A 25238-nucleotide genomic window follows, 5' to 3' on the forward strand; every position below is an offset into this window, starting at 1 on the left:
ACGTGGTCAGAAGTAGAACTGACCCAGCAGCCAGACGAGGCTATAGAAATGTTCCAAGCGGTGTCAGACGGGGGTCATGAGGTCTCCAGAATCTACGAAATACTGATGTCTAAAGTGGGAAAGGAGGTAGTTCAGATGAGGCGGGACTGGAAAGAAGAAAGCGGTGAAACAATAAGCGATGGGCTATGTCAAAGGGCACAAGGGTACCACAAAAAAAGTGATGAGGAATGCCCGATTACAACAGATTCAATTGTATATTACTCAGAGCACATATGACCCCCAAGAGAATTGCTAAATTCACAAATGCGGCTACACAGCGATGCCCGAAACATGGGGTAGAAAATGCCGGGATGGTACACATGTTATGGGCTTGTCCTGAAATTGTGAGATATTGGAGGGAAATAGCGGATCGACCTGCTTCCAAGGGGATTGAACTAGTGGTAGACTCCTTGTGGGCATGCATGGTGGGGGGCTTCCCTAGACTGCGCAAACTCAAGCATGTGTGCAAACTCAAAGACCTGGCCTATATTTTAGCAAAAAGAAGGATAGCCATGGGATGGAAGGCTCAGGTGAGACCTAATATAGATACCTGGTGGAGGGACCTTCTGCAGTGGGCCGAGGCTGAAATGCTGGTCTGGGAGTTTGAACCGGACGGGAGGCAGCATGTACAGGTGAAGAGGAAACAAAATCATTGAGGGTGTGGCAACATCTGATTGCATCTCTGACGGGCCTGGGACCCGAAGCATTGGACATGGAGAAGAAGAGACAGTTGTGCACTAGTGGACCGTGTTGGCCTTTTTATAGTGACTTTAAAGAGGGGAGGGGAAGACAAGGCGGGGTGTTGGGGTTTGAGTAGTTTATGCACCATGTTAAAGGTGCACTGTTTGTTATGAAACTAATAAAATGTTTACAAAAAAAAAAGTTATGTAGTTTATTTCTTTATGCATGTCAATTTGATAATAAAACGGCCATAACAAGCCATTTTACATTTTGTCTGAAAGTGTGCTGTGTGAATAATTGCCTTTCAATGTGTAAAGGTTTTCCTCATCATCGTGTGCTGGGGCTGTAAATAAAATTACTGTGAACATTTGAAAAGCAAAACATTTGGCGTCACGAACATTGGGCTGCCTTGTGATTTAATGTTCCAGGAATCTTGGAATCTGTGCTTGTATGTTGAAAGGCGAGATTTATGTCAGCTGATTTTTTTCATGTTCTTGGAAGTGAGAGCCTGGCTGTGTTGATAAGTGTTTTTTTATGTGACTGTTTTGCGTGACTTTATTCAGACTGCAGTGAATAATTCTTTGTGCATTAATCATTGTAAATTTCTGTTAATATGCATTCTTTGTTTAAGAAGAGAGATAAGAGTTCTTCCGCTGGTGGAAATCGCCTTGATGTTATTCCTGGCTGGACTAAAGGTCTATGGGATGCATTAGCTAGAGAGTGGGCTTGTGGCGCTAGGTTAAAGGAGCCGTGGTACGAGACCTTGAGCAGCGCTGGACCCGAAGAGGTTGTTTTGATCAGGTTTCAGTGCAGAAGGGGATGGAATTGACCGTGCTAGGGAGGAGAGGATGGATCCTCGTGCATGCCTACAGGAGAATACATCTGAGGAATGTAGACCTGGAGGCAGAGGTTTTGTGTTTAGAAAAGGAATTAGCTGCTGAGAAACGTTTTATTAATGCAACAATTACAGTTGAAAATATGGCATGACAAGGCATCTAAATATCAAAAGGTTGCTGAAAGAGCAGCTATCATAGTTGCCAGATGTAAATATAGGAAGCGTTAGAGCAATTTTAACAAATGGAAGGTTACTGCCCCGATTGCTACTGCAGGTACAGATTGGGATCCAGATAAGTGGGGTGGCGATATTTGGGACTGTAGTGGTTTAGACTGTAGCTCACAGGGGGAAGCAGAAGTTGAATCAAGACAGGAGAAAAAGGCCGTAACTGCTAAACCAGTAACTAGGCACAGGGCTTGCCCCTACCCACACAATCCAGGAGGGGGTGTTGTTGATTTGACCCCATTGGAAGATTACACACACCATGAGGTTGGTGAGCCTATTACCCTGTTGCGGCAAAGTCAGGGCAGATCTTACTCACCTGGATGGTGCCCATGTATGATGGAGGTGCTGGGGTCCTGTTAGTTGATTCTACAGATTCCCCACGCTTCCTGCCTTTGTCCACTGACACCAATATACAAGAAGTGTTGCGGGCTGGGCCTCCTCCAAATGTGAATGGCCAAGCTTCAAAGATATATATTTGTTGCACCTAACAGCGCAAGGGTGTAGCCACAAATATCCTATTACCACGGACTGGCCCACTGAAGAGAAGAAGGTGTATACTTTGAAGGAGGCCGTTCAGAAGCTCCGAGAACATGCTATTAAAGAAGCAGTTCATGTGGATGAACCGGTACATATGGGGGTGGTGCCATTGTCCGTGTCAACCAGAAATATGGTTAGAAGAACTGTCCAACCCGCACATAAGTGTCATTATGACTTTGTTGGTGGGCGTGACTGAAGCCAATTGATGAAGTGGTAGATGCTATTCTGCAATTGTCAGATCTGGGTGAATGAGACAAAGGTGAGGACAAACCTCGAAAGAGAGAGAGAGAGAGAGAGAGAGAGGGGCACATTGAGAGAAGAACAGAAGGCAGGACACAAGATAGCAGAGATTCCCTTGTGTCAAGAAAGGACATGTTTTTGGCATTGTTGAACGATGGTGTGCCACGGGAGGAGATTGATTGTGTTGAAACCAGGGAAGTGTAGGAGTTGTACAAAAAGAGAGGGCTTACTGGGAAAGAGCGCTATAAACAAGTTGAGACAGGGGGTGTCCAAGCAGAAAAGTGACACCACACCTTCAGCGTCTCTTGAGGAGGAGCAGGGAGAAGGGCTCATGGGGATTCCTTCCCAGTACCAGCCAACATATGCGGAGTTAAGAAAAACAGTGAGTGCAATGTTGGAGGCTGAGTCTGGATACACTCATTCTAAATTTGACTAGGATTATGGCCAAGTCCCGGACATTTCAGCTCGTTTAAAAGTTTACAGACAACCTCATGTTAATGTTAAGATATTTTGGAAGCCTGGGAACACACAAGAGGCCTGGGCATTCATAGATACCTGTGTGGAGGCCTCATTGATTCATGGAAATCCTTCAAGATTTAAAGGTCGCCACTAGCATTACTGGGCTGGGAAGAAAAGAGACACCTGCAATACAGACAGGAGTGGAAATGGAAATAAGCAATTTGAAAAGACAGAAACATCAAGTGTCGATTGTCCCGATACCTGAATAGATTATTGGTTTTGACATATTGGAGGGGTTGACTCTAGGACTAGAAGGTAAAACATCAGTTTGGAGTGAATGCTTTGACTTGTACACCCGTTATTGTAGGCACATTGAAAATTCCTCGGTGCATGAGCCTTTGGCCATAAAGCGGGCGTCTATGAAGCAATACCACAATCATTGGGGTCATAAGGAAACTTCAGACGCCATTAAAGAATATGTAGAGGCAGGAGTGTTTTGCTCAGTCTCTACTGCTTGGAACAATCCGTTCTGGCCTGCCAAGTACACTCCCACATTAGTTCCTGCAGTGCCAGATACTGTCACCTTGATTGAAAACATACAAAGCTTTGAGGGAAGCTGGGTACACTGTGTTAGTTTGGCAAACGCATTGTTCTCTGTGCCAATTCCGGAAGAGGGCCAGGAGCAGTTTTAATTTTCTTGGGGTGGGCGTCGGTACACCTTTACGAAATTCCCTATGGAGAACTCTCTGTCCGCGGCTGGTGGGAGAACATTTGGACAAGATACCATGTTAGTCTGACATACAAATCAACCTACATTGATGATATTCTGATTCAGGGCAATGATGAACGCAGTGTGAACACTCATTTGGAAGCAATCATTGAAGGGTTGAAGAAGGAAGGCTGGGAGAATAACCCTAACAAAATTCAAGGGCCAACAGAGACCCTGGTATTTTTGGGAATTCAGTGGTATAATGGGCACTGCAAGAGTGCCAACGTCCGATAAAAGATACTTGAATTTACCACTCGAGTGAACAAGAAACAAGCTCAGCAGTTCATAGGCCTGTTTGGATTTTGGAGACAGTAAATACCACATTTAGAGCAAATTTAGGCACCCACTTTGAGTGGGGGCGTAGAGCAGCAGGGAGCATTTGATTTGGCAAAGGACACAGTGCAGCGTGTGCTCGATTTGTTGCCTTTCAAGTCAGGAGAAGTGGAGTTGAATGTATCTGTACAAGAAAATTATGCTAACTGGAGCCTATGGCAAAAGCAAGACAATAAGCAAATTCCTTTGGAAGTTTGGAGTCCCAAAATACCCGAGGCGGGTGATATGTACACTCCATTTGAGAACAATTACTAGCGTGGCCCTTATTGGCACTGGACAACTGACAGTGGGTCATGCTGTATTGATCAGGCCCGAAATCCCAAAAATGCAGTGGGTGTTGAGCTCTCCTAAGGCACACAGGACAGGTCACGCTCAAGAAGCCAGAATAATCAAATGGAAATAGTACCTTCAAGATAGAGCAAAATCAGGAATGGTTGGGGTTGCGAAACTACATGAGCAATTGGCTAATATACCACCCGTAGACTACACACCACAGGAAGTGACAGAAGTACACGAGTCTCCAGTAAAACTGAGAGTTCCTTATGGGGATTTGACAGTAGAGCAGACAGAACATGCCTGGTTCACCGATTTATTTATTGTTTGCTTGTTAGGCACTTATACAGGAAGTAAATTCAAAGCGCCCACAGGGAAACAGGGAGGGGACAAGGGGATGTGAAATGAAACAATACAATTAAATACATAAGAAATGTTAAATACAGTGGGGGGACGAACCTACTATGCCTTGTGAGTGTTCAGAACGTGCAAGTGCAGAAGGGAGGGGGAATGGGATAGGTGCTGTGGTGCTCATGGGTGAGCAACAGGTGAAGTGCAATGTAGGGTGAGCCAAGGCAAGTGCTGAGGAAGACAAAAGCTGGGGGCAATTTGCTGAGGGAGGTCAGGGCCCTGAGGATGTAAAAAGGCCCTGCACACCAAACAAGCAACTGTGTGATTAGCAGAGGAGAGTGGGCGGGGAGGAAGAAGTAAAGAGGAAGGCCTTGTGGAGCTTCCAGAATTTAAGAAAGTCCTGCTCAAGATGAAGAGGGAGGGGGAGGCTGTTCCAAAGAAGGGAGCCAGCTGAGGAAAGTGATTGACCACCTGCCCTCTGTTTAGTGAAATGCTTTATGCACAAAGAGTTGGTGCCAGAGGAGTGCAGGGGTCTGGAGTGGCAATATTTTGTAAGAGAGAGTTGCAGATAGTGTTGTCCCCGGCCCCAGACCGCCTTATGGACGATACAGAGGGATTTGAATTTAACCCGTGAAGCAACCGGGAGCCAGTGAACTCTCTTTAAAGCAGGAGAGATGCAATTCCTGGACTTGTGTTATCACACCACTTACCTGGGGCGAGGGGCGCACCTGCCGGTCCCGGCGCACCCTGTCCTGGCGTCTTTATCCCCGATTTAGGTTGGGGGGACCACGGCCTTTCGCGCCACTTGCCGCTTCCGGGTTTCCAGTGTGCGTGGGCTCGCGCATGCGCGGGAGGCCGTGTTTCGCCCTCCGTGCATGCGCCGTCCACAGAGCGCTTGGGAAGCCGCAAGCTTGCTTCCCAAGCCTTGTTTTGGGCGCGTCAGCACCCGGGGACAGCACGGCTTGCGTTCCAAGCCTCCCGGGTGCTGCCTGCCCTATTTAAAGGGCCTGTTTTTTTTAAACACACCGCGTCTGTTTGGAAATTCTGATCGCGTCCTCACCCGTGCAGCTTCCTGAGTTGCACCTTGCCTGCTTCAGCCTGTTTCCTTACCCCTTTTCTCTGGTCTCTCTTGCTGGTTCCTGTGGGGGTTGTTCCTGCCCCCTTCCTGTCCTTTTGGTTCCGTCTGGGGTTCTCCCTCCTGACTCTAGTCTCCCCTTTTAGGCTGCCCTTGGGTTCCTGACCCTGCCAAGTTCTACTCAACCTACTGCTTCTGGCTTTGCTCCTGTCTCCTCTGTTGGGGGTTCCTGCCTCTGGTGCTGCTTCTGCCAACTCCAGTTTCTGAAATGTGCCTGCTGCCACCTCCTGGAGTCTTCGCTGTAGAATTCTGCTGTGGACCATCATCGTTGTGTCAAGACCCGCCTTCCCTGTCAGTGCTTGCACTGTCCCAATGTCACGAAAATCAGGGAAGTGCGCATCCGTGGCGTTGGGAGCCGGTTCACCTCTGACCCTGTGGATTCCATGGTGGGGTTTGTGCCGGTTTCTCGCGTTACACTTTCTGCAATCATCAGTCGGACAGCCTGGCGACTTCACCACGACCGAAAACCGGAAGTTCAGGTACTCAGCGCCCACGCGACGCTTTCTTTAACAGCTTATGGCCAAGGATAAGTCCTGATGCCCTATTCTGTATAAGCTGGAGAGGTTGCAGAGTAGAAGAAGGTAGATTCAGGAGGAGGCTGTTACAATAGTCAATCCTGGAGAGAACCAGGGCTCAGGTAGCATTGAGTTTCTGGGGGAAAGTGAGAAAAGGTAGAATTCCTTTCAGAAGGAAGAGCTGAAAGTGGGACATCTTGGCAATGTCCCGAGTGTAAGGGAGGAAGGAGAGAGAGGAATCGAAGAGGACACCAAGGTTTCAGGTTTCAGAAGAGGGATCAGGGGGAGAACCCATGGAGGAAGCCCAGAGTGAAGGGGAGAAGTCAGGGCCAGGGGTCCCAATGGGAAGGATCTCCGTTTTGCTGGCATTTAGGCAGAGATCATTGAATGTGCACCAGGCCTGGATGGCAGAAAGGCAATCCGGGATGATGGAGGGTCATCAGGAAGTTTGAACAAGAGTTGTGTGTTGTCTGCGTAACACTGGAAGTTGGGGAAGAAGGAGGAGATGACGAGTGCCAGCTGAGAGAGTTAGATATTGAAGAGACCAATGGCGCTGCTCGCTACATAAGAACTGAGCGCTACTGGAAATCAGCGTCACATTATTGCAAGACAAAAAAGATCTTATCAGGGAAAGGGAAGAGCAGTCATTTTGCATAACTTTATGCAGTATATCAACCTTTGAAACAAGAAACACCTGGTCATTGTCATTTGTACACAGATTCATTGTCAGTGGCCAACGGGCTAGCTGTGTGGCTGCCGGCATGGCAAAAGAATGGGTGGAAAATTAATTCAAAAGAATTGTGGGAAAAGGAACTGTGGCAAGATATCTGAGAAATGCTATCACAACGTGAAGTAACAGTGTATCATGTGGATGTGCACTGTACTGGTTCAATTCTGTTGCAGATGAACACACCAAGATTTCATCTGTAGACGCAGAGGCTCAGGAGGGCAATTTGGAGGGAAGACCCATGCTGCAGCCTATCTTCACCATCTGCAGAGTTCTGGGCTAATGGACCTTGTCTGCATCGACTTCCTCAAGCTGGAGATGGACAGGCGAGGCATGCAGAACATCCTGGTAGTGGGAGACTACTTCACTCGGTACGCGCAGGTGTTTCCCCATCAAAGATCAGCGTGCCATCACCGTTCCCGTGTGTTGTTGGAAAAGTACGTTGTGCACTACGTCTGGCCGGCCAAGATTCATACCGACCAGGGAGAAAACTTTGAATCGACACTCAACAAGCAGATGCTGGATTTGGTTGGCATCAAGAAGACCTGAAGAACTCCATATCACCCTCAAGGGAATGCCCAAGTGGAGAGGTTTAATTGTACCCTCTTGGCCATGCTGGACACCCTGAGGCCAGAGGAGAAGAACAGATGGAGTTAGCATGTGGCCGCCCTAACCCATGCGTACAACTGTACAAAGAATGCCGCCACTGGGTGTACACCATATTTCTTGATGTTTGTTAGGGACGTCGGCTGCCTGTAGACCTGTGTTGTGGATAGTCTGTATACAGAGAAGGCAGCGAGAAATACGCCAGCTATGTAAAAACACCTCAAGTGTCAACATATAATAAACTGGAGCAATCATATCAGCACGCCCCTGGAGGAAGCAGCATAAGGAAACAAACGCTGCTATGACATGTCAGGTTTCATGCTCTTCAACCTGGCGATCATGTTGATCCGCAGCCTGGGAAAGAGAGGACGCAACAAGCTAGGTGACAAGTGGGAGTCTCAGCCTTTCATCATAAAGAATCAGCTGGGAGAGCTCACTGTCTAATGACTGCGAGAGGAAGTACGGCCAAGGAACATCAAGACCTTGCACTAGAACCACATGTTCCCAGTCGGGGAGGAGGTTGAGCTGACACCAGAGGTGGCTGATGAAGAACCAAGGGGCTGGTGACGAGACTGCAGCGACTCCGCACTGAAATGCCCAAAGAAGATCCTTTGAAGGCTCAATCCCCGGAAGCTTCTCCAGCTACTGACGCTGAGGGATCAGAAGGTCAGCCATAAACCAGTGAAGACGCTGATGCCGAGAGCAATTAGTTTGGCGTCTACCCAGACCAAGGGTTAGATCAGACACTAGTGTGGGTCCCTACACTCGCTGATCCAGATCCCACTCCTAGGGAACGTGAAACCCATCCTCAGAGAATTCCTTACGAGGTTGTTCCCTATCCTGCTCCAATCGTTGTGCCACACTGGACGTGGTAGAGTTACCCATTCCTCCACTGGAAGATAAGGTCTCTGACTTGGTGCCGAGTGCTCTGCCAAATTAGGGGTAAAACCTACCTGAGGCCGTGGCTGCTCTCTGTCGTAACACCAGGGAGAGCAGACCTTTTATGAAATTAACCTATCATACATCGGATGTATACGATTTGGCCATGGCAGAATTCTTCACGGCCGAATTGACTGTGGTCAATTTTGCCACAAAGACAATTTTTCCACGGCCAAATCTGGCAAAACGTTAAACCCCCACAGCCCCTAATACATCCACCCCCTACTTACCTTTTTGAAGTCTGCTTTTCTTCTGACCCTGTGACGTCAGTTCCATACCTCCTAGGTGGGTCGGATCCGACGCCGCAGGGTCCACTTTTCTTTCTTTTTTTCTCACCTTCCCCGGCCTCCAAACCATTGGAAGCGGGGGAACACCCCTGCTAGCCCCAAAGGCCATCACTACCAAACATGGGGAGCACGGAAGCCCCCTGCAACCCTCCGCTCCCCATGTTTGATAGTGATTACCCAATTTGATTGTTTTGAATCGATCGAATGGTATTGGTCGAATTTGGCCAGATGTACCATACGATCAATCCGAAACTATCATATTGGGTAATGCCGATACATCAGGGGTCCAGTGTGAGGTTCCAGGATGTTCCACTCAGTCTTCCATCCCTCCTTCCTTAGAGCAGGTTCCTGGGAGTTAAGGGGTACTATAGGAGGTGCCTGAGATTCAAGGTTCTGGGTGGCAACCGGTGGCCTGTCCTAAATCATGGCTGGATACATTCACTGATCAGGCCACAGCTATCCTCAGGGCAGAGGATAGTTCAAACGGGGATGGGGGGAGCATGTAACCCCCGGTCGGGGGAATAAAAAAGGATCCCGGGTGCGAAATAAAAATAAAATGAAAATTGGGTCCCTGACGTAAAACATACCGGGGACCCGGAAGAAAGGAAACAAGTTAGAGTAAGGGACCCTTGCATGCCAGAGACCAATAACTCTAAAATAAAAAAAACAGTCACTGGCGGTTAGGGGAGCGCTGCGATCAGGGCCATCATAAGCACTTATGGACACGGACATCTTTGGGGCCCCCCTCCACCAAACCAAAGGAATTAAGTAATCAAGAATATCTTGTCGCAACCTTCCCCCCCTTGTCCTATAACTTTATATGCTGCCTCACAGCAAGCAAAGTAAGAATGTTTACTCAGTTTAAGTCCCCTTACCCTCTTCATTCTTGCTCTAATCAGACTGATAAACAAGTAGCATTTGATGGCCAACATTGGCAGTCTACAAAGAGGTTACTTCTGTTCTAGTATAGATACGAGAGACTTTTTATCAATAGCATCCAGGAAGTTATGCAGCATGTAGTATTAATGCAGGACCGTATGTAAAAGATACATGTATGTTGTAACTAAGACACTTTCTTGAAACAGCGCCTCAATGCCTCTGGGCTGGTAGGCGCTTTACAAAGACAAAAAAAAATTAAAAATAAATGTAACCCAGAATAGACAGACTCACATTAGCTGCCTCACAGAATGCAATAGTACTCAAGCATGGATAGAGGAGACCAACTAGAAGGAAGCAGAAAGCTACACAACCCCATAGCATGGATAGTGGAGGCAGATTAGAAGACACCAGGAAGGTGTCTGTATCCAGACAGACTGACATTAGAAGTGGGACATACATGGTTTTCAAACAGTGTTGCCATTAGATATCAAAGGAACACGTGTGCCTGTAATACAAATTATCTCAATGCTCACGATTCAAGTGGAAGCAACACTATATTCAGTGAAACCATGAATGAGGCTTATTTGAAGATAATACCCTGAGAATATCACTCTGAAGAGCTGACAGTTTGAAAGGTTTAGGGACTGGCAATTTTCAGAGTTTAGGCAATACAAGACTAAATGAGATGCCCTGGATCACACACTGGTTACAGGGAGAAGCTGGGATATATGCCAACTCTGAAATGTCTGCATTGAAGGACTTTCTTTTCCAGTTCTTACTAAAATAATCTCATTTTATAAAACAGGCTTGGAAAGTACACAAATCGCATTATGAAACATGACACTTTTTTAAAACAAAATGTTATAGATGGACGTTTTGCAAAATGGGAATGATTCTAGTGTTATTCTCTCCATCATCTAGGGAAGTATACAAGTACCAGCATACCAATCAATGTGATTTAACAGATTTAATCTGGGTTTGTCTTTTGTGTTTTAAAGCTTTAAATACTTCCAAAACACTGGGTTGTGAAAGACTCATTTATAAAGGTGCAGAAAAACCCTTGACTTTTACAAAAAAGCAAACAGTTTTTTGTGTCAAACAAGCAGACCTTAAAATATGCTTGCCTGGGGCCTACAACATCTGGTCCGCTCTGTTCTGTCTACCACCCCTTCCACTCAAATGGCCTCCATAAAAGGAAAGATCAGGTAATGGGCTAAACAATGCCACCAGCATGCGAGAAGGCAAACAATACAGAAGACAGCATACTGATGTAAAACAGATTAGTTGATTTGACAAGATCACTGTGGCAAATCCAGGATACAAGCATGAACGCTTTGGTTCCACAGTCTTGAATTTGGATACTTACTCACCTTTTGGACTAACAATTTATGCTCATCATTGGAGGTGATTGCCTAGGTTTTACAACATCCCATCTGAACAAGTCAATTTCTAGACCATCATCATACGATGACATGTCAGTTTGTATAGAAACACCTATCTAGTGCAGGTACATTACTGATAATAGCGCCTTTTGTGCTGCAAAAGCAAGTGCATATGCAGGCACATTTATCAACTTCGGTCATAGGAAAGGCTCAGCCATCCCTGCTAGAATATGCTATTCTAATCTTGCATATAAACACATATCTCTGCAATGAGTGTTCAACACACTGTGCTAACTTCTGAACTATAAATATGCATTAGACCTTTGGCTACTGCACATGATCCACACAATTCCCACAGGAAGGAAGGAATGCTACAGGAGTTGTGCAGTACTGAGCGTACTGACTATGTATACCACAGTGTACACAGACAGCATTGCATGTTGAATTGATCAAGACAAAACAACCAACATGCAATAGGTTTAGAGCCTCCGCAGCACGCCATAAAATATCCTGATGTGTGCTGTTTAAGTATGGTGACAAATGGAATCTTATTTATTTAGATCAGGCAGCCTTGTGGGGCCCCCTCCAAGTTGGGACCAAGGGCAAGTGCCCCTTTTGCTCTCCCATAAAAACGTCTCTGGCTGCGATTAATGTTGCTGCCCCCTGCTGCTGCTGTTTTGCTGAAGACCGGGGACATATTCTAAATTACTGGTGCTCCCCGTAGCTGGGGAGCAGTTTAAACATGTTTTAGCCCTCCTGGGGGCATACATTTAAAACAAGGGCCACCTCCTCTCAGGTGGCCCACCTGAACTCCCTGGGCCACACCTGAAAGACGTGGCCCAGGTGGAGTGAGTAGTGTGACCCCCCCTCCCCGTTGCCTCCAAGTGCTGGGCTGCATCTGACATACACAGCCCAGCCCGCACAAAGACTTTGAAGCCCAGACACACGGCTGCTGCCCGATGCTGCGTACTGCAAGCCCAACAAAGACTTTGGGTTCCTGCGCACTGTTGCTGATGTTGCCGCCTGCCGCCTACTGCCACAAGAACCACCACTGAAGAGCGCAGGAGGAAAGGAGAACCAGAGTGCAGCAGCAAGGACATTGAGACATCCCTGGCAAGGTTTTCCTGCAATTAAGGTCATTATGATATGATATGGCATTTGTAACACGCCTATACACAAGTGTTTCGAGGCGTGACGAGGCAAGGGAGGGGGAAACAGAGGGAAGACAGACAACGATCTTACTAGGCCAGGTGTCATTCAGATCGCGCAAGTGCATGGGAAGGGGGAAAGGGATAAGTGCAGGGGGGATGGGAGAGGAGAAAGTGCAGAACATGGGATAGTAGAATAAATAAGATAATAGAACGGCCAGATGGTGGCAAGTGCAGGTAAGAGCAGACATAAGTGCTGGTTGGGGGACTGTAGGGATACAGAACAACAGTCCCCAGGAGCGGGGGTTGCCAGGGAGGCAGTGCAGGTGTGCAATTGGTGGGGCCAGGGCCCGAGATCAAAAGGGTGGCCAGGTAACCAGTGCAGTTTCAGCAGGAATTCAGCAGGGGAGAAGAGGAGAGAGGTAGAGGGGGAGAGAAAGCAGAAGCAAAGAGGAAGGTTTTGAGGTGCTTCTGGAACCGGAGATGGTTCTCCTCAAGTTTCAGGGAGGCAGGAAGGCTGTTCCAGAGGGAGGCCCCTGCCGAAGAGAGAGATCTACCACCAACTCGTTGCTTGGAGAAGCGACTGACCCTGAGGGAGTTGGAGGCAGATGAGCGAAGAGCTTAAGTAGGAAGATATTTGGGAAGAGAGAGTTGAAGGTATTGCGGCCCCAGGCCCCAGAAGGCCTTGTGGACAATGCAGAGGGTTTTGAACTTAATCCTCACAGCCACTGGGAGCCAGTGCAGAGATTTCAGTCCTGGAGAGATACGGTCCCTGGGCTTGAGGCCAAGGACAAATCTCGCAGTGCTGTTCTGGATAAGTTGCAGAGAGCGGAGAGTAGAGGCAGGCAGATTTAGATAGACGCTGTTACAATAGTCCAGTCTAGAGAGAACCAGGACTCTGGAAACGGTGAGCTTCTGGGGGAAGGAGAGGAAAGGAAGAATACCTCTGAGGAGGTGTAGCTGGTAGTGTGACTTCTTAGAGATGTCAGAGATGTGAGGAGAGAAGGAAGAGGGTGGAGTCAAAGGGGACACCAAGGATTTTAGCCTTGCAGGTGGGAGCAGGAAGAGGGCCAAGAAAGGCCACCAGAGAGCTGCAGGGAAGGAGGGAGTGGGTGTGCCGATGAGTAGAATCTCAGTCTTACTGGCATTAAGGCAGAGGTCATTGGCGGCACACCACTCCTAGATAGCAGACAGACAGAGATGAGGGAAGGAGAGGAGGCAGCCGAGGGTTGCCTAAAAATGAGCTGGGTATCATCTGCATAGCACTGAAAATTGGGGCAGAGAGTGGCGATGCGATGGGCTAGGAATGCCAGGTATTGGTTGAACAGCCAGGGAGAGAGGTTAGATCCCTGGGGGACACCACAGGTAGAGAAAAAGATACCGGAGAGGAAGGACCCCAGTTGGACCTGGGAGGGTTGGTCAGAGAGGAAAGAGGTCAGCCACGCCAGAGCCTGACCAGCGATACCCAGGTTATCATGGAAACGGTTGAGCAGGATGGCATAAGAGAGATCAAGCAAGATGAGGACACATAGGGTGTTAGAGTCAAGGTTGGAGAGCAGGTCTTCACGGATGTTCAGGAGAGCAGTTTTCGCGCTTCTGGCAGCTCTGAAGCCAGACTTATGGTCATGAAGACAACCAACAAATTCAGTGTGGAGATTAAGATGGGAGATGGCCAGTTTCTCCAGGAGCTTGCCTAAGAAGGGAGTGAGGAGATTGGGCGATAGTTAGCCGGGCAGGACGGGTCGGCGGAGGGTTTCTTAAGGAGGGAGTGCACAAGGGAGTGCCTCAAGGGGGATGGGAAGACTCCAGTGGCGAAGTAGTGATTGCAGAAATCATCCAGGGCAGGAGCCAGAGAGTCAATGTGGTCCTTGATAGTTTTGGAGGAACAGGGGTGAACCTGTTTCGACTTTCATAGATCGGACTTGTCTAGAAACCTTGTCCGCAGAGAAAGGGGAAAGGCAGAGAAGGATGGAGGAGGTGGCTGCAGAAGGGCCAGAGGAAGAGCAAGGGCGGGAGGGAGGGAGGCGATAGGAGGAGAGCGAGGACCCGATGTCCTGATTTTTTTATATGAAGTGAGAAGCCAGTGCCGTGCAGAGGGCCTGGGAAGGTACAGGAGAGGTAGAGACTGAGGTAGAGACTGCGGCAGGATTGGCTAGTTCCTTGCAGATTTTTAAAGGGTTCAGCCGAGTTGTTAGATTCTGCAGAGATGCGGGCTTGGATCTGAGCTCTCTTCTTGATGAGGACGGAGAGCCGGTATTGCCTTTGCAGCAGGCGACAGGCCAGTTTGTCAGAGGATGAACACGAAGCACGCCATTTCCTCTCGGCCACTCTGCACTTGCGTTTTAGGGTGAAGAGATCTGAGTCATACCAGGAGTTACACTTGGCTTGGGCTTCAGGCGGATTCTCATGACAGGGGCAAGGATATCAAGAGTATCAGATATACAAGAGTGGAGCATGGAGAGGGCTGTGTCAGGGTGAGAGTCAGCCAAAGGGGGAGGCGGGGTGAGGTGGTGGTGAAAGCCTCAACTCACACACGCTTCATAGGTCGAATGACTGAGAAGGTGGGTGGCAGTGATGGAGGTGAGTTAGCCTGGGGGGTAGGGAGGGTGAGGTGGGAGGATAGGAGAAAGTGATCACTCCAGGATAGAGGAGTAGAGAGAGGTACAGAGAGAGGAAGTTCAGAGGAGATCAGAACATCGAGAGTGCGCCCTGCAGAATGAGTCGGGCCAGAGGGGAGAATGGTGAGTGAGAGAGAGTCGCAGATGTCGCGAAAGAGTCCAGAGAGGGGACAGAAGGCATCCAGGTGGATGTTGAAGTCTCCAAGAAGTAGGAGTTGAGTGGTTGAGGCCAGGAGTGAAGAGGAGAAGTCAGCCCTCGCAGAGAGGAAGGAAGAAATCTGACAGGTGGCCGATAGATAGTAGCCACAGTAAGGGAATGGCTTGGGGAGAGAGAGAGCCGGCAGACGAGGCATTCAAAAGAGGAGTAGGTCTGCGTAGGGGTGACAGAGGCAGGAATCCACTCATAAATAAGTCTTAATACAGTGCACGGTATGGACTTTGATATTTCTTTAAAGACACTTTATATTTTTAAAAGGACTCTTTATATTTGTGTGTTTTCTTTTTTAGTAATGCAGCTGCTTAGGAGAACTACAGCGTCTTGTGTTTTGCCCTGCTGGTGTACCGGAAAAGTATATAAGTAAACTTCTAACAACTGAAACTAACCATACACCAGCAATCTTTTTGTCTGCCTCTCCTTCTGTGCTCCAGTTACTCTAACCTTGTGTTTTCTCCTTAGGGGCATTTGGGGGACCTGCTTGCCCGAACCTCTTGACCTTCCCTACTCTTACCTTCTTCCTAGTGAGGTACACCAGGGTGAGCTTGAACCCAGGAGAGCAGGGTTTGGAGACAGGTAAGAGGCAGAAGTTATAAGTGAAGGGTTAAGCTGTATATTGTGTGTCAGCCTACATCCGTTGCCCTATACGGTTTGTTGGAACATCACCCCGCCACACGCTACCTCAAAATCTGCATTTATGAAGGGACATTTAAACCTACATTTTGCAAAGGAAAGCAAAATGGCTTGAGCCATTGACAAAATATCTCTGATGCTACAGGTGAAGAAGACACAGGAACTCTGTTTTCGCATATTTGCAGGTGAGTCTTAATGAAGACGTTATGGTATGTGGCAAAGGTATGCAGTGGGCAACACTGCAAGCTTTATTGACATCCAGCAATGCTCTTAACTGAGCATCTACTTTGCCTGCAGTTTTTTTATTATGAGGCTAAACAACATTCCAAGGTACACCTCTCAGTCAAATTGATAGTTGGGAAATCCGTCATGTTCACACCCCTGGCTTAGATGTGCCCCGGCAGCAGTTCGTCACCCACTAGGCCAGCATTTAGCATGCATGGTTTTCCCAGGAGCATGAGGGATTGGCTCTCATAGATGGGAGTTTATGTGAAGTGAGCCTTTTCCACGTGTACAGCGCCGAAACAGGCCCCAAGTCTGCCTCTAGATGTCATTAATCAGTGTTTTTACCAGAGATTAAAATGGCACGCACCGAGCGGAAGTACCCGGAAGTACCTCTTTGCCTCGGTACGCTCTTCTTCTGCCTAGGGACTGTTTGAAGCTTTCTAGACATTAATGGTACTATGGACTACAGTGCGTTGCATTCATTGATGGGTGTCATAAGTAAGCCAAACTAATAGTTTTATCATCTTGTGTACGTTTGTTTAGAGCAATTCTTCTTCTCAATTATTGGAGGCATGGGCGGACCCACGCAGGCACTTCCCCATCCTAAAGGATGATGTGCACCAGACCCACCAATCAATACTTAGCACACATAAACTCACAACTCCTCCCACCGCCCCGTCTGCCTCACAAAATCCAACATCACACTGCTCCTCCTCCTGCCTCTCACCCCGTCACCTCCCAGCAAAGCCCTCCCACTCAACTCAGCCACACCCAGCGCATTCAACCGAACCCTCATCAATTCTCTCTCTTCAACATGTCTCTCACACCTAAGCAAAAAATGTCCCACAGTCTCAGGCACCCCACACACCGCACAGTCCCTCGACTCAAGCTTCCCCACTCGAAACAAACAGTCATTCAGCCCCACATGCCCTATCCTCAATTCTACTCCTGTGGAGCAAGACACCTTTAAGAATTACTAAGGCACGCCCACTTGTGGGCTGCATCCCTAAAAACTACAGATCGCACGCACCAATGTGCGCGCACCGAGCGGAAGTACCTCTTTGCTGAGTCGTCGCGGCGTTGAGGCGCTTTGGTCTTCCGGGTTCTCCATTAGAGGAAATCACCTACTTGCGCCCCTGGGACTAGAAAAATTATCTTCCAGACACTTAAATCAGGCATGCCAGTTAGAAGTCCATTATTGCGGGTAAGAGAGCAGCCCGCTTCACGGCAGCGGCCTGTCAGTTATTCATGTTCCACGCCCTGCAGAGATAGCAAAAGTAATGGAGTGCTGGCGGACTCCGATATTCGGATGTTCTGTAACAGCACACTGTCTGCATACAGGGCGAAAAATGTAAGTGAAATGGAAGATCGATCAAGTATTAGGAATGCAGAGATCTCGAAACTTGTTGTTCCAAAAACTGACAATATTGCCCCCCAAGTGGCACCGGCTGTTAACCATGCGGCGGTGCCACTCCTAGAACACCTCAAAATGATGCGTCCATATCGGACACAGCAATGTTGAACAGCATGCCCCCCACGGTGAACATGTTAAATCCAATGCACCCCACTCGTGATAGGTCAATGGGTGAGGCAGTCATTGACTTAGAGGCCAATGACTCGGTGTTTTCAAAAAAATCTACTTCCAGAAAATCGTTCTGGTTCGCCTGTGATGTTGTCTGAGGTTAGTCATAGCACTGTGGAATTGGCATCCCCGGTCGACTCTTTCAGGCCGATTAAATTGCAGACACTCACAGCACAAATACATCTTTGGTCATTCAGCACTCTGATAAATTATTGGAAGTGACATTGAAAGCGATGAACCTTGCAATGCAGACTCTGGGGAATGTCTTCCAAACCTGTGAACAAAAATTACACACTCCTGGAGAAAACTTGCAGAAAATTCACCTATGGCAAAGTTCTAGGACCCCCCCCCCCCCCTCGCGGAACCTATGACTGCCACGAAACATCTAGTTCCAATTCTTAAAGTTGCCAGAACCTCTGTAGCATGTCAAACAGACACAAACCTACCCCTGGTACAGGCTTTAAAACCAAAGACTCAATCCAAGGCCCGAAAAGAGACCTTACAACCATTACCATGTATTGAGGAAATTATTTACGATGCCATCATAGATGTCGATCAGACAACCAATGCCAAGACCATAACTCCACACTTGGCCGTCGCTGATAATAGTTTCAGTGAGAAAAACAAAAAAAACAAAAAATACGATTTTCACCCCTGAGCATTCGGAGAAAAAGAACAAGAAAGTGAGCCTAACAAACTATCAAAAAACCAACAACAATAAAAAAAAAAAAGGCGATTACTTTAATTTATCTTAGATGATAAAACGCTGTGCCCGCCCAACAAGATTCAAGCTTGGAACATTGAAATCACACAAATGTATGTAGCGGGCATTCAACCCACTGAGCTATCCCACAACCGTTGTCCTCTACCTTAAAAGTAAATGCCTGTGCACGGCCCTACCTCGGCACAGCACACCAATCAAACATTGAATCATATTTGGTAGCACACTTGTCACCTTCGTAATAGCCACTTGTGGTATATTGGTGGATCGCACTGCTTTCCATGCATACAGTTTGTTTCCCTTCCTTGGATTCCATGATTGACACTTTCGTTTTGAAGCCACGTGTTCGACTGATTTGCCTTGTAGTCATTATGCACACACTCTGCCGCGCTCTTTTGCCCTTTCAAACTGAATGATATTTCACCAAACACAGTCTTACCATTTGGATTAGTGCTTTTGATGTAGCCTTCTGCCTCATTGAACACAGAATAGTTTTTACATGTTTCAAAACTAAAGATCTGATAAGGAGATATAGACAACTGCTTACCCGAATGAAACCACGAGAAACACAGAAATATGTGCTCAAATCCCAGCTTAATAGCTGTCAACACGAAATCTTTTAAGTGTGCACTGTAGACAAAGACTTAATAGAGTGCAGTGTTGCTCCACATATACCAGTATCTACCATGTATACAGTGCATTTACCAAGCTCACTCAGAGCACATCATTTGCGAGCCATGGCTCTCCACTCAGACATGTGAAGACACCAAAAAGTTAGAGGCTGGTGGAGCCCCACGCAGAATTCTGTGTTGGATGAATGACAGGATGTGATAAAGGGAAGTGGCGCTTGAACCACTTCCCATTGTTGGTGTTGGTACATTTGGTTGTGCTAGTCACCTTAAGCCCTCAAGCATGGTCACTGGTAAGAGAGAGAAGGGACAGAATCTTGGGAACACTGAATTTCTGGTTGGCGCAGCAACTGACAACCCTTGTGGTTGAATTCACCTCAATACAAATAGTTGCATTGTGTGCCATCATGCCATATCTTCCAACGATATATTGTTTTACCAATCATAAGTTCAGACTTTCTTTGCCCATGCTTTCACCGCGCATGCACGGTAATCGCACTTGCTCCATTTCCACTGGTAGGCGTTCTCACGCACACCTACTGTGCACCCCACCCAACCATTCCTGCGATTTTATGGGTCGGCAGTGCTCCTCAAGCACTCTGATCCAACCCCCTCTCCAGAGTATGCTGCTGACTCTCCCACATCTGCGCTCTGTAAATGTGCGATACGTTGTATACTATTCTTGTATACTATTCTTAGAGGACCACCTCGGATGTTGCAGTCCTTGCGTTTCTTTTTATGGACTTTCACCTGCATTGAGCAAACTGGGAGTACGAGCTGTGAGCTCGAGTTCTAAGAAATGTGGATGGCCCACGTCTCCTACCTACTGGTTATCATACCGAAAGTATGCCACAATACTTTACCCCACTAACTCCCCTCCCGGGCCCTCATGGGCTGGGCCCCATGGCACAGACACTGCCAGTTGTCGGAGTTGTAAGTTTTCAAAAAAAGGACAAAAAGGGATAGCGACAGAGTTTGAGAAAGAAAAGGGGGACAGATGGAGAGAGGTGAATGGAGAGAGAGATGTGTGTGTGGGATGCACGTGTGTGTTTGGCAGGGGGGAGGGAGGGGGGTGGCAGCCCTCGCGTAATGTGTTGGTATTTATTGTGGACATCATCACAAAAAAGAGTTACAGTACCAATACTGGCATATATAGGGGACGAGCTGCATTAAAAAAAAAAAAAGTGTTCTGGTGGAACAGCAGTATATCCCGTAGACACATGCCTCGTGAATCAGTGCTTTACAGTGTCTGCGCCGCCATGCATTGTAGCACCGGCAAGCATATTTTACAAAGGTATATATTTGGGCACAGCCAAATTAAAACATGTTAAAGGGCAATGCTGGCATATAGTGTGAACTAGACATCAATAACATGCTATACATAGGCGGAATAAACAGTTAGAAACATCATGAAAGTGTTTTTATAACAGTAATGCTGGGATATATTTGGCTGCAAGCAGCATGGAAACTTATTTTACATTGGTAAAGCTGGCATATATCGTGGACAGAGGCATCATTAACATATGACTTGCAGTGGTAGTGGTGGCTTATTGTAGCCAGCATAATTAAAGTGTTTTAACATTGGCAATGCCGACATATTTGGTCACAGGCAGTATGAAAGATATTTACAAGGCTATTTTTGAATATGATGTAGACCAAGGCATCATGGCATATATTGTAGGCACACACATCATGAAAATGTTGTACAAGGGTCCTATTCTGTGTTTTTATCCTGCCTTCTGCTGCCAAACCTTTCCGTTTTTGCTGGCATTCCTTACCCTTTCTCTGTCATTCCTTCCCCTTTTAATGCAGCTCCTTTTTACTGTTATTCCTTTTCCCAAATGTTTTACAATGTTCCTGTGTACTGTTGCTGACCTGCCCTCAATGAGATGTGTTATCCTTCACCCTTTGCGATGTCTTTCCCCCCACAAGCATCATTATTTCCCTATGCTTTCATTCAGTCCCCCACGTCTGTCATTCTCCCACCTGCGACACTGTCATTCCTCCCCCCACACTGACATTCATTGCCTGCCCACTGTCCTTACTTGTTCCTTCCCATTGTTCTACGTATGAAATTCGATTAACTGCAAATGCCAAAACTATTAACTTTGCCAATGCTTGTTTCTATTTCTAGCGCAAGCCGATACTTGAGCCTGGGGTGATGGCAGGGTGCCGACCTCTGCAGTGCCCTTCTCCGTTTTAAAACCCTTTACTTTTTTCTGGCATAAATTGATTAAGAAGATAGAACGTTCCAGAAGCCTGGAACCGCTTAAAACGTAGGTAGTTTGAGTTACTCTCAAAATGGTTCAAGCACGACTAATGAATTTGCGATTCATTCTGAAAAAGCAGGGCAATATAATAGCCTGGAAATCTCAGAAACACAGAAGGGGTGGAGGGCGGGGCGAGGTATATAAAACGTAGGTGAACATCGGCGGTGGACACAGCATACATATGCGGTCCGGAGCTAGAAAGCTGGAGAGTAATCCGCCGGCAAGGAGCGGCGGACATGCTCCCTGTACGCTGGAAATTATTACCTGTCAACGCACCCGCTTTAAAGTCAGTTCGCTCCCCAGCCAATCCCCTTCCCGGCCAATAGGTGTCAATGGAGAGCAGATATCTGAAAATTGCCCTTACTATATTTCTCTAATGCTAGATTTTACCAAAATTCAAACTGCAAGCAATAGAAAATTATATACAATCTTTAAAAACTCATGCATTTAGCGAATAGCCTCAAACGCAGTGAATAAATGGCAATGACGAGACAGACACTGATTTACAATTAGCAAAAACAGGGCCGGGGCAATCATTTCACTTTTATAATTTCAGCTGCGCCTGCGTATTTGAACATCGTATAATCAAATCGGGCTAAAGAAGAAACACAAAACGAAGGGCTCGAGACCAAGTAATAGCGCGTAGAACGCGCAGCGCTTTGTGTAGAAACCGCCTTACCTCTTAGAAACTTGATGCAAAACGAGCGGACACGAGGGGTTTGAACCAGCGTTGTTTTTGCGAAGAAAGCCAGAGTGAAAATTCGACCTTTGCCCTGTCAAGCTGAAAACCTGGGGGAAGGGAGGCGAAATGGACATGCAGGTAGCATTTTTTTTTTACCTCTTTCGCCATGAGACAACCGCTGGATTAGCATTAACAAAACAAGGGCGCCCGTGGCACGCATGCTTTCTGCATAGTCGTAGTTAATCCTTTTTATTTTTAAGACAAGACCCCTCCTCCCCATAGGATAACTTTAGCTATCTAGTAAGCTTTGGGACAAGGTAAAGTCACAGCCACCTTTGCCCGTGCTCACTTTTTAGCCAACAGCACGTTGCATGTTGGGACATGTAGGCCCATAATTATAACGGGTAATCGCAAAGTGCTCTCGAAAAGCCAAGACTCATTAAAGGTGTGACACAAGACAATCGGCGTCTTGAGAGGCAGCTCAGTGAGTTAATGCGTCTGTTCCACACGTGTGTGTAATATATAGACTCCCAAATCTTGAATCTCTGTGCAAAATTATATTTTCAGAGCTGTCAAGATGTTCGTGGTCATGCGTCAGACAGCCACCAGTCTTGTGTTTGCATGGAATTCTGAAAAATGTTTTTTTCTAAAATTTTAATCGGGGAAAAAACGACAAGTCGCAGAACCCAAAAGGGAACAGAAACAGGTCTGGGTCTGGTGCCCTTCTCATGCAGGGCCACGGGAGACTTTAGAGTGCTGTATCTATCATTGCGGCACGTCATGCGTGAGTAGCTGTGTCTGTGTTCTGGTACTTGTTATTTACTATAAACCCAGCACGCGTAGTAAAGTGTTATTTGATTAGCCGCCATACCCGCGGGCCGCGTCATGGCGTTGTAAGATGACTCATCACTCAGCGCAGGTTTATTCCTTGCTTAAAGTACCGGAATGCAAAGAAATCGAGCCTTGCCAAAGCCAGCCGTTTTGGCTTTTGTGTAGGCATGTGGTCCCAAGCATTTTCAAAGCACTGCCATGCTACCTGGCCATAAGAAGGCTCGCGCTTGGAAATGACGTAAGTACCTGGGCATAGGATGTCACAGTGCCTGGAAAATGTCTGTCTGAGGACAGAAGTCGAGGGTACACGTGGGTAGATTGGTTTCAGCGGCCCGCTTTTTTCAGGGGCAGACGCCCCTTTTTGGTTAGTGCAAAAATGGGATTGGACCCCGGATTGTTAGGTTGCCAAGCCAGAACACTTTCCACACGACCATTTCAAGATGGAGTCAAACCATGTACAATGTCTCACATTGTCATTTGGCTTTGATACCTATTTTTGGCTTGAAAAGGTGCAACGTTTTATATTTTACCAGTGCCATTTGGACAATCGCTCCTTGGTGTGTTTTTTGAGCGTTGATGATTAATTTTCTGAAAGGCACATGTTTCTTTGATCTGTGCACATTCATCCATTAGGAGAGAGCAATTTAATGACATTTGCATATTTCACTTTGGATATATTCACTTCTTTTAATATCACTTCCGATTGTGCATATTAATGAGTCCCCAACCACTCCATTTACAGGACGTGTGCCCTCTCTGTCTAATACCTAGACACTCACCAAGACTCTTTGCTTCGCCAATGGTTGTTTTTAACAGGACTTCAGTGCAAGGAACAGATGTGAGGAAACACACATTGCCTACATCTGCTACTCACACTTGCCATGCGACCACTGGATAGGATTGCCAGATCAGATGACACTGTAACCTGCTATAATATACTTCCAGCCATTGCAATCAGGTATGTAGCATCGCCATAGTTAAGTTTACATGACACGTTCAAGTTGTCCTCTGTAACACCAAATGCAACTGATCCAGGCCTGCCTGCCAGGCCCGGTGGTTATGAATGCGTTCATGTAGACATTTTTTTTTTTTAAAAGTGTGCTCTGAAAATAAATTCAAACAGCAGCTCAGTCAAACTCGAGATATTAACTTGTTTGCAGAAAAATAATGTATCTGCATATTCCCACGTGTGACACAATGTAGTATGCCTGCTGTATGACAGATGAAAGGAAAGCAGGGGACCAAAGTGTCATCGTTCAGAATACTCTGAACTAGAAACCTAACATTAACGTATTGAAACCCGTATAGCGGTGTAACAAACACAACATTGGAAAAACTAGTGTTGAAAAGAGTTCAGCATTTCGCATACAAAGACAGCATTGAAGCACGGGTAGCATTGACATAAACGTTGCATTTAAACATTGCATTTACCATAGAAACACGCATAGCACAGTGCACTGATGCAAATTTAGCAATGATGGAAATTTAGCATTGATACAACGAAGTCCTGAAACACACGTAGAAATTAAGCAAAACAAAAGAGGTGATGGCTGGAAGGTTTGGATTTTAGACGTGTGTCCCGTGCTTGCTGGGCCTTGAGAGTAGAGACCCAAGCTACTCCCCACTGATGAGGCCAAGGTCGAAACATGTTTGGGAATGCTTGTGGTCTGGTGCAGAAGGGATGTGACCAGTCCGTTTGGGCTGGGCTGCCCTTTTAGAGGTGGGACCAAGCTTGATTTGCATATGCACTTCCCATTTTGTAATGGCTTGGCAGGTGAAGAACTATGGTCTGGGGGGTTTCACAGAGCAATGCCAGAGGTTAAGATTAATAGCAAACCTTCCAGTCATCACCTCTTTTGTTTTACTTAACACATGTAGAATTTAAACATAGAATTTAGCATTCAAGGCTACACATTTGAAAGGCACATAGTATTGAAACGTGTAGCATTGAAGAAAGGGGACACAGCGACTGAATGAGGCGCACATAAGACAAACATGTCATTTGCATGTGCATTCGTGAATTACCTATCTGCAAAAGCATACCATGCACACAATACAGATATATCAACCACACACATTTGCAAGAAATGCATATAGACACCCACGCACACACAACCATGACACTATAGGGCAGCTAAAACATACTAGACACTATCACAGTAAGCACAGTCAACTCAAAAGTCTTATAGATGATTCAAAGGTCTTTATTTTGACATTTCAGTAGAATGGAATTTGTTTTTTTTACCGTAGATAAGTTTGACTAATGTGTTCTAACTGGTCCCTCAACCTCCTTTGGGCTCCCCACCCTAATCCAGGCTTCCCTTAGCACCCAAGGTTAGCATGGATTCTAGAGATCAGTAACCCTTAGTGTCTAATCTAGCCTATCTACACAAGAGGGCCCAAATGCCAGGAACGTATCTAACTTAGTGCTGAAATGGAAAACATTTACTGGGGGAACCCTCTCATCTTTGGA

The 25238-nt window shown here is 46.8% G+C and overlaps 1 protein-coding gene across 1 annotated transcript in view; it reads right to left on the bottom strand.

The window, feature by feature from the left end:
* Positions 1-22138, bottom strand: part of LOC138513733 (uncharacterized) — a 440991-nt gene extending 418853 nt beyond the window's left edge. The window contains exon 1 of the mRNA XM_069628814.1: positions 21932-22138. The gene's annotated coding sequence lies outside the window, so the exon portion shown is untranslated. The remainder of the gene's footprint in view (positions 1-21931) is intronic.
* Between the last annotated feature and the right edge of the window lie 3100 nt (positions 22139-25238).

This window comes from Ambystoma mexicanum, chromosome 12, assembly GCF_040938575.1.
Source record: "Ambystoma mexicanum isolate Mex_15411 chromosome 12, UKY_AmexF1_1, whole genome shotgun sequence".
Taxonomy (NCBI): Eukaryota; Metazoa; Chordata; class Amphibia; order Caudata; family Ambystomatidae; genus Ambystoma; species Ambystoma mexicanum.